The sequence below is a fragment of the Diabrotica undecimpunctata genome, chromosome 1 (genome assembly GCF_040954645.1).
Source record: "Diabrotica undecimpunctata isolate CICGRU chromosome 1, icDiaUnde3, whole genome shotgun sequence".
NCBI classification, from domain to species: domain Eukaryota; kingdom Metazoa; phylum Arthropoda; class Insecta; order Coleoptera; family Chrysomelidae; genus Diabrotica; species Diabrotica undecimpunctata.
In genome coordinates, this window is record NC_092803.1 from 204659541 (window position 1) to 204674245 (window position 14705).

Consider the following 14705-nt stretch of genomic DNA (forward strand, 5'->3'; position numbering starts at 1 on the left):
AATTTTAAGCCAGTAATAGAAGTCAGGAATCGAAAAGAAATCAGAAAGAAAAAATTCGACAGGCAAAAGAGAGTTGGCTTTTCAACAGATGTAAGGAAATAAAATATATGGATAAAAAGTAACTTACAGAAATCATAAAGTACAGTAATCTTAATTTGAAAATCAGACTACGTACCATTCGATGTTATATATTTTCAATATTATTACAAAGATCACTATAGCTTTAATTAGTCACACATTTTTGAAAATAATGCATAGCAGGATTGTTAAAACTCTTGAATATGAAATTAGAGACGCAATTGGGCGTTAGAATTGGTATGGACAGAAGAGAGGCTCTGTTCGGCTTGAATGTGCTGAATCAAAATATATACTTTATATTTTATTATCAAAATAACAACAGATTACAAAAATGATTTACAGAACATAATGCCACGCCTTAACACACGGTGTCATCAATACGGGCCGAAGATGCATTTGAAGAACACTAAATGCATGATCATAAATAAATCAGCAGAGTCATACATCCAATAGATTATTGAAGATACTGTAATTGATAGTGTGAATATATACAAATATTTACGAACATGGTTAACGTTAACTGTAGACCAAACCAAAGAAATTAAGACACGTATTAAAATAGCATGTGAACTATTTATTAAACTTATATATAAGTAGAAAGTAGAAGATAAGCCACTTGAGCGCACTTTGACCTTTCCCCTGCGTGGCTTGAACCATACGCGCATCCGCTTCACGCATATAATAATTTTATTATTTTTTAAGGGCTTATAATGCAGGTCATAACCGAAATTGTTCTAAGCAAATAAACATAAAGTTTCTTTGTTGTCGGGATATAAGGTAAGAACTACGCCTAAGGATGCTTCGGTGTTACGTGTTCTTTATTCTTATTTATGGCTTGGAAGCATGGACACTAAAAAAATTGCATTTAAATTAGTTGGCCGCCTTTGAATTTTGGTGTTACAGAAGAATTCTAAGAATATCATGGATTCAAAGAATATCAAACGTGGAAGGATAGCAAATGAAGCAAAAATAATATCTTTAAGCTATCAAAAGACGAAAAGTTCTTAGAACATGTGATGAAAGGGAAAAAATACTGATTATCATACGGCAAAAATAGAGGAAAGCGAGACGTGGGAAGACAAAGAATATCCTGGCTTACGAACTTTGGGAGGGAATAGTTTGAATGCAGTAGTGCAGAACTGTTTAAAATGGCGGTCAACAGGGTCTATGTAGCCATGATGATTTCCTACCTTAGGAGGTCCAATCTTTTATATATAGAAGATCTAAATTGAAGAAGAAGAAAATGAAAAAATCCATTTTTTAGAGCTGAGACATATTTATTATACACAAAATTCCGTATACCGAAATCTTCTATTTTTTGTGCTCTATTCTTTAGTTTGAATGGATCCTAACTGTGGAAACTATAAATTCGACATTCGAGATGTGGTGTTATGGGTGAATCCTGCGTGTATCCTTGGTTGGCTTAATTATCAATAGGGAAGTCCTGTACAGAATGGGGAAAGGATAAAGATCAAAACTGAAAAATTAGATTATCTGGACCACGGATATTTAGAAAGTAAAAGTCGAAAAGTGAAAATTAATGTATTAAAATTGTAGTGAATTCCCATTAATTATAGTAGATATCATAGAAATGCGCAAGAAAATGGTCTCAAAATAATAATATATTTAAGTTAATTTAAATTTAAGCTAAATTGTAAAAATGGTCAGTCTGCAAATGAACATGTAGTATGTTATTGAATTGTATTAAACGATTTTTTGTTTAGCCCATCAGCCAAAGCCTACGCTACTGATTGGTGTAGTGATTTGTGGATAAACCTTTTGTGTGGCGTATTCCCCGTTCTTGGATTCAACTGCTTGCTGTTTTCTCAGATCAAAGATTACTTATGATCTTGTACTTTTGCAGTGTTCTGGTGATAACGAACTCCCATAGTGGGAAAGCCGGCAGGTGTGTTTCAAAAACGGGAAACTGATTAATTGTTCTGCGTGGAAAACATGGAGCGTTCGCAAACAACGAACTGATGCATGCCATTTGTCCGGTGTTATTTTATACCGAATTTATTGCTGATGGAAATACCTTCTATCTTTCTTAAAGTAGTTTTTCTTTTCTTAATATTTGTTAGTTTATAAGTTATCTAATGTTTTAAAATATAATTTAGAGAAATAATTTCAAAATTACAATGTTTGAAATTTTCTGAAATTTTTATCTATTTATTTAGGACACTATAGTTATACATTTAGAGGTAGAATGGGAACAAGAGAGGCATTGTGCGCAATATCGGTATTATCACAAAAATGCGGGGAAACTAATAAAAACGTATTCATACATTATATAGATTTTCAAAAAGCGTTTGACAGAGTTCAGCATGGTAAACTCATAGATGACTTGAAGCACATACACCTAGATCCCAAAGATATTAATTTAATCAAAATCTATACTAAAATAAAAGAGCGGTCTTACAGGTGGAAAATAGTGGGACAAACCAAGTAGAAATTCAAAGAGGAGTCAGACAGGGATGTGTGCTGTCGCCACAATTATTTAATGTATATTCCTAAAACTAATATTTCCGGAGTCACTACGGAAAAGAACTGAAAGTGTAAGGATTGGAGCGAGCAGCATTAATAACATAAGATTTGCAGCAGATACCGCAATTATGACAGAAGATAATATATACGATTTACAAATTCTTGTAGAAATCATTAACAGAGAAAGCAAAGAGATGGGACTAACAATGAATATAGATAAAACCAAATACATACTAACATTGGAGGCTAAAAGTATCGATCATGAACAAAATTGAAGCATTGGAAATGTGGGTTCATAGACGAATGCTGAAGATACCTTGCACAGCAAGGAAGACTAATAAAGTAGTACTAAGCAGCGTCAACAAAGATAGAGAACTGCTAAAGACTGTTAAACATTGAAAAATGTCTTATCTGGGACATATAGTAAGGGAAGTCGATATAAAATATTACAACTGATCCTTAAAGGCAAAATAGAGGGCCGTAGGGGTGTAGGAAGAAAACAAGTTTCGTGGTTAAAAAATATTCGTGAATGGACTCAGATATCAAATGCAGGACAATTATTCCATATTGCAAAAGATCGAGAAGCCTTCGCAATGGTGATCGCCAACGTCGGATAATTCTGATATGGCACGCGAGGAAGAAGACATACCAACATACATCTGACATTAGAGTGTAAACCGTAATAGAGGGTCGACAAGTATAAATATCTCGGAGCAATTATAAACTCACAGTTAGATCAAGATAAGGAGAACAAGGTCAGAATTGAAATAGTTCGAAAAGAATTTATAAAATACAAGTATGGCTATCAGATTGAGGTTCATCGAATGTTATATGGTCGCAACGACTTTATTTGGTAAAAGCTTAGACTATGAAGGTCCAATCCGTAAAAAAATTGGAGGCATTCGAAATGTGGTTATATACGTGTATTCTTAAAATTCCTTGGACTGCAAATGTCTCAAACGAAGAAGTGTTAAGACGAATTGGACATGGCAGAAAGCGTATGAACACAATTAAAATAAGAAAAACGTATCTGGGTCACATACTTCGAAACGATGAATATTTTCTTCTACGCGTCATCACGCAAGGAAGAGTAGAGGGAAAAAAGGCTTAAAAAAGAAGAAATATGAAATCTTGGCTAGGGAATATCAGAGATTTTACAGGTTCCACTAATTGATCGTGAGGAACCACTTACAATACAAAAGTAACGAAAATTGGTGTTGTGAGTGCACCGAGATTTTCTTTGAAACTGTTCTACGTCTTTTACGAGATAAGACAGTACGAGTACTTGTGTTTTCGTGTTTTCTTCGATAACCATTTGTCGACTATGTGTTCTGTTTTTTTGTGACTTGAGGAAAGAAAAAGAGACTACTTTGACGAGCAACAGGTGTGGCCATTTCTGTATATTGTGTAAAAATCCGTTTAAAGTTTTCACAATAAAAAGTGTCTGTGTAATTCTCTGACATTAGCGGCTGGATATATTTAAACCATAAAGCTAGATATAATCTTATTAATAAATAAATATTTTTTGGTAAATTTTTTGTGGGAAGTTCGAGCAAATATCATCAGTTTTTTGGTATTTTCACCCCATATTTGGTATATATTTTGTTAAATGTGGTGTATATTGGTAGTATCACGAGATATTGGCTTGTATAGTCGCTTTTATATGCTAACGACATATTGTGATCATATTATGGACAATTTGGTGTGTATGTCTCCACATTCATTGGTTTAAAATAAGTCGCAGTAAGCTAAGTATGCTTGGGCACAACCCCTAAATAGCATCCCTTAAAATCGGAACTCCCGGTCGTAACTGCCAAACGGCTTAACGTAGGATGACGTGTGACGTATCGTTGGAAAGGGGATGAAAAATAGTATTGAACGCAGTATGTGCCGTGCGCATCGGAGCATGCCAAAAGGGCATTACGTCATATCTTCGTTTCAATGGTCCGATTGTGGCGTACGAGGGCTCGTTGGAACGGGGAGGAGGTAACGAATACGTAGAGACAAAAACAAAGATGGCGGCATTGTCAAATGGGCGCTAGAACGTATCTTCGTTGCTATTGGTCTGATTTTGAGATATGGGATGTCAAATGAAAGCGTTGGTGACACACACACATACACACACACGCACACACAGAAGCCAACTGTTAATTCTTCTTCTGTTAACGTTCAATATTAACTATCAACTCTTTTCTTTTCCGTATAGTGCCTAACAGAACGTGACATTCGACGCAGGACGTGACAGTTATGTGACAGTCGACGCAGAACGTGAAATGCTCTGCATTTTGTCAAATTCGGATTATCTAACCGAATTTGTTTGTCAGACGGTCCTGGTAGGGAAGGACCATTATTTTTCAGATGTTCCTCCATATAATAGCAGCCAGGAGATCAGAGATATTATCTGGCTGCCGATCATTCTAGTCCATTGGACTTACTGATCTTTGTTGATTATTTTCTGAATCAGTATTCAAATTTATCCACCACACTGCGAATAGTCCTCTTACTAGGACGATTAGGGTGACCATAAAATAGGCGACGCGCGCGGAACGTTGCCCAAAAAGAACACCAATCCTTGGTGATTTGGCACAATCGGCTGTATAAATAATAGCCAATTTAAAAGGTGTACATACAATAATATGGCCGTTAACAACTGTTGAAGTTCGGAAGTCCCTATTGGAAGACTTAACTTTTTAACACCTAATAACACCTAATTCTGTGCGGAAAACATGTAGGTTTTCTTTCTTTTTAAATTGATCCAATTTTTTTGTTTTGTCCTGGCGCATTCACCAGGATTCATAAAATACATTCTCCAATCAAAAGAGGCAATTTTTGAAATGAAAAGGGAAATATTGTTTAAGGAAAACGCAATCCATACCCTTATCAAAGTAGTATATTTTATATTATTTTAGATATTAATCATAAGATATAACTTTATCTTTTTATGGTACCGTAGTACCTATTTGTTCTGGATACTAGTTCCTCTCTGATTCCGTCCCTTTTAATGGGTATTGGACATATTTTTGTTTTTCTTAGCCAATAAAGGAAAGTAGGTAATTGACTAGATCATCAGTTTCAGATTCATTCATTTCCTCTTTAGTCCACCCTTTTTGGTCGCTATGCGCTGAAGCTGAACTTCTCTCCAAGTCATTCCAATTCTTCCAGGTTTTTTTGTCGTGGTACTTTGCTAGCCATCAATCTTCCTCTTCTTATTTTTCTGCCAGGTTGGTAATCGAGTGTCTGTCTGGTTATGTTAGTTTGATCTTTCCTTAGTGTAGGTCCAGTCCATTTCCATTTCTTTCTTTTAATGGTAATTGATACCTTCTCTTGTTTTGTATTTCTTCATAATTTTGAATTCGATATTTTCTCAGGCTAGTAGATTCTTAATATTTCTCTTAGTGATGTATTAGCAAATGTTTGTAATCGTTTTGTGATTGTCGCCAGACATAAGAATATTCTTAATGTAACTATTGAGTATCTTGTTTTTTATTAATTACTTGTTTGGTCATAGTTATAAGAATCTGTCTACGTCTTCTATTTCTCTTCTATTTATTTATATCTGCTTTTTTATACAGTATTTGTACAATTTATTTATACAATATTGTACATTGTTTTTCATGTGTGCTTAAAGGGTTATGTATGACAAGTATTTTAAGAATTTTAGTCGGTTTCAATAGCGAATAGTTATGTGATTTATAATAGCGGATAAACAAGTATTCGGTTTTCTTTGTATTGACTTCTAAATCCCTTATAGCGTACTCTTGTATATTTTAATATTGTTAAAGAATTACACTATTTTAAATTGTAACACCCTGTACAAATAAAAATACACGTGGCGATGTATGGTTTTATCGTATAAACGAGTTTTTGTGACGGGCGGTGGCGCAGTACAACACACATATGTGTTTTATGATCTCTTAATCAGTGTGCCAATCAATGTGCATGTTCAAAAACTGCACTATCAATCCGAAACCCACCGTTAGCGCTATCAAATTTTCGCATCTCATTAATCCGTCAATTGTACACCCTCCCGCCCTTCTTATATTTAGTTCACTTTTATCAATCATAGTCTGGACGATCAGCATACGTTTTTTTTTTTGGCTTAAAACATTTTTTATTCTGATTTAATAAATTAAATTCTCTTTGTTGTGGTCTCTGTTTTAATTATTTCGTAATGTATGCTTGCTTAATATACTACTTATTGTTAAGTCAGTAAGTAGGTATTTTCCCTACTTTGTGCCAATAGTCTAGATTTCTTTCTCTGCCTTTGGTGGGTAGATATTCTTTTTAGATATTTGGTTATTCTTTTTCGTTTTACGTTGTTTATTTTTTCTTATATTTTTTTTATTATTTTCTTAGTTTATTTTATAATAGAATAATTACATTAAGTTAAAACATTTTCTGTAATTGTTATATTCTTCTTCTTCATTCAAGTATGTGGGGTATTTATTACCTGTTTTGGTATCACACTTCATTTCTTCTTTTCGTGGGACGTCCTGAATATTATCCTAATCTTGTTTTCATTTTTGTTCAGAAGATATTTGGTTCTTATTCTAAATGTTCATTTCTCCGCAGTGTCTACGTTTGTCTTAGGTGTTACATGTGATGATTATGTTCTATTTGGGAGTTTCTCTTTCTCTTTCTAAAGAGGTGTTGCCTCCAAGATGTCAATGTATTCATCAGGGAGTTCGTTGCTGGCAAGGGCCAGTAATTTAGTGGGTAGGCAAAGGAGTTTGGGTTTAGGTCGTCTTTTGAATACATTGTCCGTTCCAATCCAGCAGTCTTTGTATGAGGTGACGGTGGATCGAAATATAGAGGTTAGATCTATACTCGATCACCAGCCTGATAAATGTTTTGTAAGTATGTATGAGTGTACGTGGGTGTGTCCTTCCGAACTTACCTCAAAGAGCATTGAGTAGACCGACTCTGTTCCTAGCCTTGTTACAGGCTATGTCCAGATCGGCATCCAGTTTAGTGTTTGAGTAAACACCACACCGATGTTCTCAGTCCGGTCGCGGAGTTGGAGTCGGTCGCCCCAGAGTCTAAGGTTGTTTCTTCCGGCTATGTTGTATGAGGTGAATCTGCTGAGACTGGGGTGTCTAAAGAGAATCATCTGAGTTTTATTAGGGTTAGCTGTTACTCTCCATCTCTTGCACTACCTGTTGACCAGGTCAAGGTGATTTTGAGCAAACCTAAGTACTGAATTTAATATTGAATACTGAGCAAAGTGAGCGTGTTAGTGTACCGTGGGTTTGGAAAGTCGCTATTGTATATAGTTTATAATATGGGTGAAAATACTGAACCTTGTGGAACTCTTGCTGTAGAAGTAAATGAGTCTGAGAAATGACCTGGCACTTTTGCCGTGATTTGACGTTGAGGGACACATGAGTGGATAAGTGTAATGAAAGGGAAGGGCAAGCCGATGCTCAACAATTTCCCGACTAGTCCAGAATGCCAGACTTGGTCAAAGGCTTTTTGGACATCGAGAAAAATGCCTAGGGAGAGTTTGCCGTCGTTTAGACTTTGTGTGAAGTGAGTAACGAGCTCTGTCAATGCCGTAGTGGTGGAGTGACCTTTACTAAAGCCGAATTGAAATGTTGGAATGATGTTGTGTTCTGTGGTAAAGTCAACGAGTCTCTTTTTAAGGATCCTCTCGAAGAGCTTAGCTAAAACGTTTAGTAGGTAGATCGGTCCGGGGTTTGCCCTTTTTTAGGAGCATAATTGTATTGGCTACCTTCCATTAGAATATCTCGGACATATTACACGTAGAGAGAAATACACCTTGCTCCAACTGATTATACAGGGAAAGGTCCAAGGAAAGAGAAGCATAGGGAGGCGTAGAATATCATGGCTGCGCATCCTGAGAGAGTGGTACGGATGTACCTCAAATGAACTTTTCAGAACAGCCGTCTCACAAGTCCGAATAGCTATCATGATTGCCGACCTCCGCCGCGGAGATGGCACTTGAAGTAGAAGACCTTCCATGGAGATGGAAAGCAGCAGAGTCTAAGAGTGGCATTGACTATGTTCATCAGGTAGAGTGTGACGCTCGGTGGGAGTTGTTTCACGCAGTTCCTGGCAATTTTGTCAGGTCCCGGTGAATTTGATTTGCCGATTTGGCAAATATATTCGAAGGTTTTTTGATCCACAGGTGCCATGTTAGAATGATCATGTGGCTCCTGCGGATCGAACGGGGTGGTCTTATGTCCCTCTCATTCGTTGCACGGTAGTCATGGTCAAATCTAGAGTCATCGGGGGTGAGCCTGTGACTTAAAAATGTCCCATATTTATACATTTCCTTTTGTCTTGATATGAACATTTGCAGGTCAATTGGCCAATAGTGAAAATTTAAGACATTTTGAGGCGGGGCGATGCGCGTCGGGGTGCGTATTAGTTCACGACTAAGGCACACTATGACATAGAAACGAAAAGAAGATTTTACAGAGGAAAAATGAAGACGGTTTTAAAGACTAAAAGAAGATTTGACGGCTGCGCAAAAGAAGAAGAATTGACATTTGATGCCAACTAGCAGATAATAGTTAAACTAGGAATGACAGTCAATAATGTAGATTCCTTCGACGTAATGTGTGACGTCAGAGTGAGAAGAGCTTACAATGCTATTGAGATACAAAATTTTCCCATGCCCAAGTGCCCAATACTCGCAGTTCTCACCCGGTCCAGTACGGTCTGTAGATTATTTAGACTGGTTTCTAGTACTACAGTGTCGTCGGTGTTGCGTTAATGTATTCTCCGTTTTTATTGCTTGTTTTAATTTAGCTATGCTACTAGCAAGGACCACCGTATCATCGGCATATAATATCATGTTGTTCAGTAACTCACCGTTTATTTTTATGCCCTCTATTGTATTTTCCGTACATTTTTTCAATGTTTTCTAGTATATGAATAGAATAAATATTTAAAAATGATTAATAAAAACTTGATGCCTAAACCCGAAAAAAAAATTTATTAAAAACAAAAATAGAACTAAAAATTATGTTGTTTAATAATAGATTTCCTAATAAAACTAGAATATTCCTATATAATATATCTTGAAACATGCCGCCTATTTCTCTTTACTGTATCTGGAACGTCGCAATCCTAAATTACAGGGATAAAAAAGTGTACAGTCGTTTGGCAAATCCTCTTGACTATAACCAATGAGTCGCACTTATCGTATCTAGGTAATCTAAGCTTGCCATGCATATATTCACATGCACCTAGATAACTTCGCTTATTTATTATTGCCTTATGCAAATTATGGTCGTATCTACAAGGAAAAATGCACGAGTGGCCGGACGATAGCACCAGATACCGCCCAATATTTTGCACTGGCACGATAAACCAAATACGAAACCGAAAATTCGACTAAAAAGACACAAACGCACGCTGCATGTGGGATTATGCTTGACTAATTTCTATACGTTTACGGATTATCGTTGCAGATAATGTATTAAGAATTTGAAATATTTATATATACAGTATGCATTGTAGAAGTTTGACGATTGCTAAAATGAACCTGAATGACATTATTAGAAAAAAAATTTTCATACTTGGACATACTATTCAACAACTTTAAGACCAGAAAAATCAAGACGAATCAGTTTTATGGAATAGGAGAGCCACGCGCGATTTATTTTGTCCCATCTTACTAAGTCTTGTTATAATATGAACAGCTGAATTTTCTACCATCCTCATCGACCGGAAATTTAAAATTTGTTACTTGTTTGGGACTTGGGATCATGTTTTACTAATAAATTAATATATTTTTTTGTTAAAATGCCAGGCCAAGTACAGTTATATTAAAAAAAAAGGGAACAAGTATTAGAAAGACAGGTTAACGTCATCCTATTTGTGTAAAACCGGCTGGGATTTTTGGAGGGTATCAAATGTCATAAGTGATCAAAAATGCAACTCATAGACGTCAAAGACGTTTAATTTGATAGAAGGTTTTAACGTTACGTACAATAAAAAATTAATATGCCTCGTCATTTAAGTGAGATTGAAAAGGCTCAAATAATTACGAAAATGGAAGAAGGATGGTCAATTCGTGCGCTAGAAAATTTCTATAATAGAAATTTGAAAACAATCTTCAGAATTAAGCAACCAAGGGTCCAACAACAATCATTAAAAAGAAAAGTTGGTTCAGGGCGTTCCAAAGTATCCACTCCTCAACAAGATGCTGCTTTAGTTCAATTCTTAAGAGATAATCCATTTGCGACGTCGAAGGATTCAAGGATTCATACGGGATTTCCTGGTGCCCAACCTACTGTAAGCAGAAGGATCAATGAATCTGAATTAAAAAACCGACCAGCTGCTAAAAAACCATTAGTAACTGTTGAACATCGGCAAGCAAGAGTAATATTTGCACTAAACTATATTTACCGCAACCCACAATTTTGGGTGGAACAACGTCATTTTTACTGATGAAAAGACTTTTCAGTCGACCTATAACGGTCAAATCCGTGTTTATCGTCCAGCCAATACTAGGTTTGAAGAACGATATATTCACTCTCATGATAAATCTGGACGTTTTTCTGTAAATGTATGGGGTTGGATTAGTATACATGGACCTGGTGTTTGTTGGCGATTAGAGGGAAGATTTACTGCCGACAATTACATTAACGTTTTGGAACACGTAATGCTCCCTTCTATTGAGCAATTGTATCCTAATAATACTTTTATATATCAACAAGATAATTGTTCAGTCCACACTGCCCATGCCGTAAGGAATTGGTTTCAAACGCAAAACCTGGAAGTATTGCCATGGCCTGCGCACAGTCCAGATATAAATCCAATTGAAAACATTTGGGGCATAATTGTTAAAAAAATATATAAAAGAAATTTTATGCCACAAAATTCAGATCAATTGTGGGATGCAATCTTAGAGTGCTGGGAAGATCTTGATCCAAATATGATATCTAATATAATTCAAAGTATGCCAAATAGACTAAATAAAGTTATAGAAGCAGACGGTTCTATCACCAAATACTAAATTCTATTTGTAACAGTCATTAAAATTATTCTTTATATAATTGTTGAATAAATGGTTTCGTCTAATTAATGCTCAACGCCAATGATTTATATTTTTAATAACTTGTGACATTAAACCTGTGATAACCTCCAAAAATCCCAGCCGGTTTCACACAAATAGGATGACGTTAACTTCTCTTTCTAATACTTGTACCCTTTTTTTTAATATAACTGTACCTGGATCATCTAGTGGTATTTGAGCAGATAACAGAAGCTCATTTTTTGTGTATTATTGACCTGTAGCATCATTTGTTGTTCTGAGATTTTCGATCAACTTCTGGTGGTGATTGGAATCCAGCTGCAGATATGGTTTTAGAGAGCTTGCATTTGAGTGACCCGTTAAGTTAATTAACTCCTGTTCAGAAACACCTTGCTTGAACAAGGCTGACACAGCTAAAGATCGATACGAATGGTTTGTTATTTTATGTTTTTTTTATGCCTATTCCAATTTGTTCACCTGACATTTTTGTCTACTTAGATACGGTGTTGATTCCAAGTGGACAGATTTTGAACCAAGATCCATCCTTCCAGTTGGGGTGAACGGTAAGAAAGAGTCTATCTGATAAAATCTTTTCCCGTTTTTGCCATTAATTTTAAAAATAATCTATCTGGGCGTAAATTTTCGTTTGATGAATTTCTTACCAGACATTTACTGCTTGTCAAACTGTTCGAACCGCCTTGATTTGTTTTGGAAAAAATGCTGTTGTATTCAATTCGGCCCGTAAATTCTCCCATAACATCAAATTCCTTCTGGAAAAAGTAAATCTTGCAGTTTATGGCATCATTAGGCAAGTTCAAATGAGCAAAGGTGAAAAAACTTTTTTTGTGCACCATCGGTGTTGTCCTCGTCGTAGCTTTGACTAATTTTTTATAATTCTTCGGTGGATAATGCTTTTGAACTGAGTTTTCCTTTTTCTTGAAGAATTGGAAGCTGCCTCTGCTTGGCATCTCTGGCCAATCTTGCACATTTGAAAGATATCTGTGAAAGGGTCGATTTTTATGCCCTACTCCGTAGAATTTTTGCTAGTTCCGTTATGGCAGTACATATTTCAAACGTAAAATTTCTCAGCCGTAGGAACTCCGAAAATTGGGTCCAAATAGAGCTTCTGAACCTCTGCGTGTTCAGTGGGACATTTTTCGAAACCATTTCTTCACCTGAGTGGCATCCAAACCTTGATTTTTCCTCTGGATTCAATATATCTGTCCAACCTTGATTACGTCTCAATGACGTTTGTCAAATTGACAACAATAGAATTACCTAACACCTTCGTGACGGATCTGTCATAATTTTGTCGCTGAGAAATCACGGGTAGGAAGGAGTTTTGTCAGTAGGAAACGTGGTGTTGCTATGACGTTTTATCAGTTAAAAATAGTCATTAAAATCAATTGATACAGTTATAAATCAGAATCACGTAGCCAACTATCCTATAGAGTTTTTGAATTTATGGGAATTGCTCAGACTCCCACCTTCTTCTTCTTCATGTGCCATCTCCTCTAAGAAGGTTGGCAACCACCATGGCAATTCGCACTTTCGAAACCGCTGCTCTAAAGAGGTCAGCAGAAGTGCAGTTAAACCAAGCTCTCAAATTGTTTTACCAGGAGATGCGTCTTCTTCCGCGACTCCTTCTACCCTGTATTCTTCCTTGCATTATTAATTGCAACAAGTTATAACGCTCGCCCCTCATGACATGTCCCAGATATTGCAGTTTTCTGACTTTAATTGTATTTAAAACCTCTTTATCTTTTCCCATTCTTCTTAACACCTCGACATTCGTGACTTTATCTACCCAACTTATTCTTAATATCCTTCTGTAAACCCATAACTCGAAGGCTTCTAATCTGTCCGAAAAATCTTTCTTTAACGTCCAAGCCTCCAACCCATAAAATAAGACGGAGAACACGTAGCATCTCAGAAGTCTTATCTTGAAAGAAATTGAAAGGTCGCTGCTGCAGAGTACTTTTCTCAGTTTGTTGAAAGACTTTCTTGCCTGACCTATTCTTGCCTTAATCTCTTCTGTGTACTCATTATTTTCGTTAATTATTGTACCCAGATATTTATATTTTAACTTTTTTAATTTGTTCTCCATGTATTATGTTTTCTTGGCGCTTTTGGGCTTTTGTAATTACCATAAATTGTGTCTTTTTTGTGTTTAGGGACAGTCCGTTTTCTTCACTGACTTCTACGACTCTGTCAACCATTTGTTGTAAATCCTTAAACTCCCACCTAGCAATTTACAATTAAAAGTAGGATCAGTTGTCATTATACTGCCTAACATTAATCAACCTTGACTGTGCAATGGGACGAGACTGTCACTCTCTAGGTCTAGGTCCATGTTAGTAATTACAATTTTTACAATGGTATTTTAACTTCTCATTTTTTTGTCATTTTCTTCTGTATTTTTCATGTACATTATTTTCAATGTGAAAACTTTTTACCTGGTGTTTGCTTATATCTTCGGCTTGACAAATTTTGACAGCAACATCTATTTTAAATATAATATAATATATTTCAATAGTTTATCTTGCAGTTTTCTGGTACACCTGGTACGATTCGGTCTCCTACCATTTCGTGTTCCTTTTTAAATGCACAGGTTTTAATCAGTATTTTAAGATCTCTCAAGAACATAGTAAAGTCTTCATTTTCTGGTCTCTCTTCTGGAACATATATCTCTCAGATATTACATTTCTTCTTGGATTTACATAATCATCCAAATCTTTAATTATTTCTTAGGGTTTTTTTTACATTCTCTTCTCTAAAATAAATGCATTAAATAGTTCTAGGTCATCTTCCCTGAGGAAATTTAGTAGAATTGCACCCTTCACTTCAATCATCATCATCTTGGTGCTACAGCCCTTAGAGGGCCTCGACCTTCTCAAGCTTTCTACGCCATTCTATTCTGTCCCTCGCTTGCATTTTCCAGTTGCCGACTCCGATCTTCTCGGCATCTTCTGTTACTCCGTCCATCCACCTCAGCTTTGGTCTACCCCGTCTTCTCATTCCCACGGGTTGCGCTGTTAGAATCTTTTTTATCATGTTTGACTCAGGGGCCCGGGCTACATGTCCTGCCCACTGCAGGCGGTTTCTCTTAATTATAGTGGTAATATCTTTACCACCA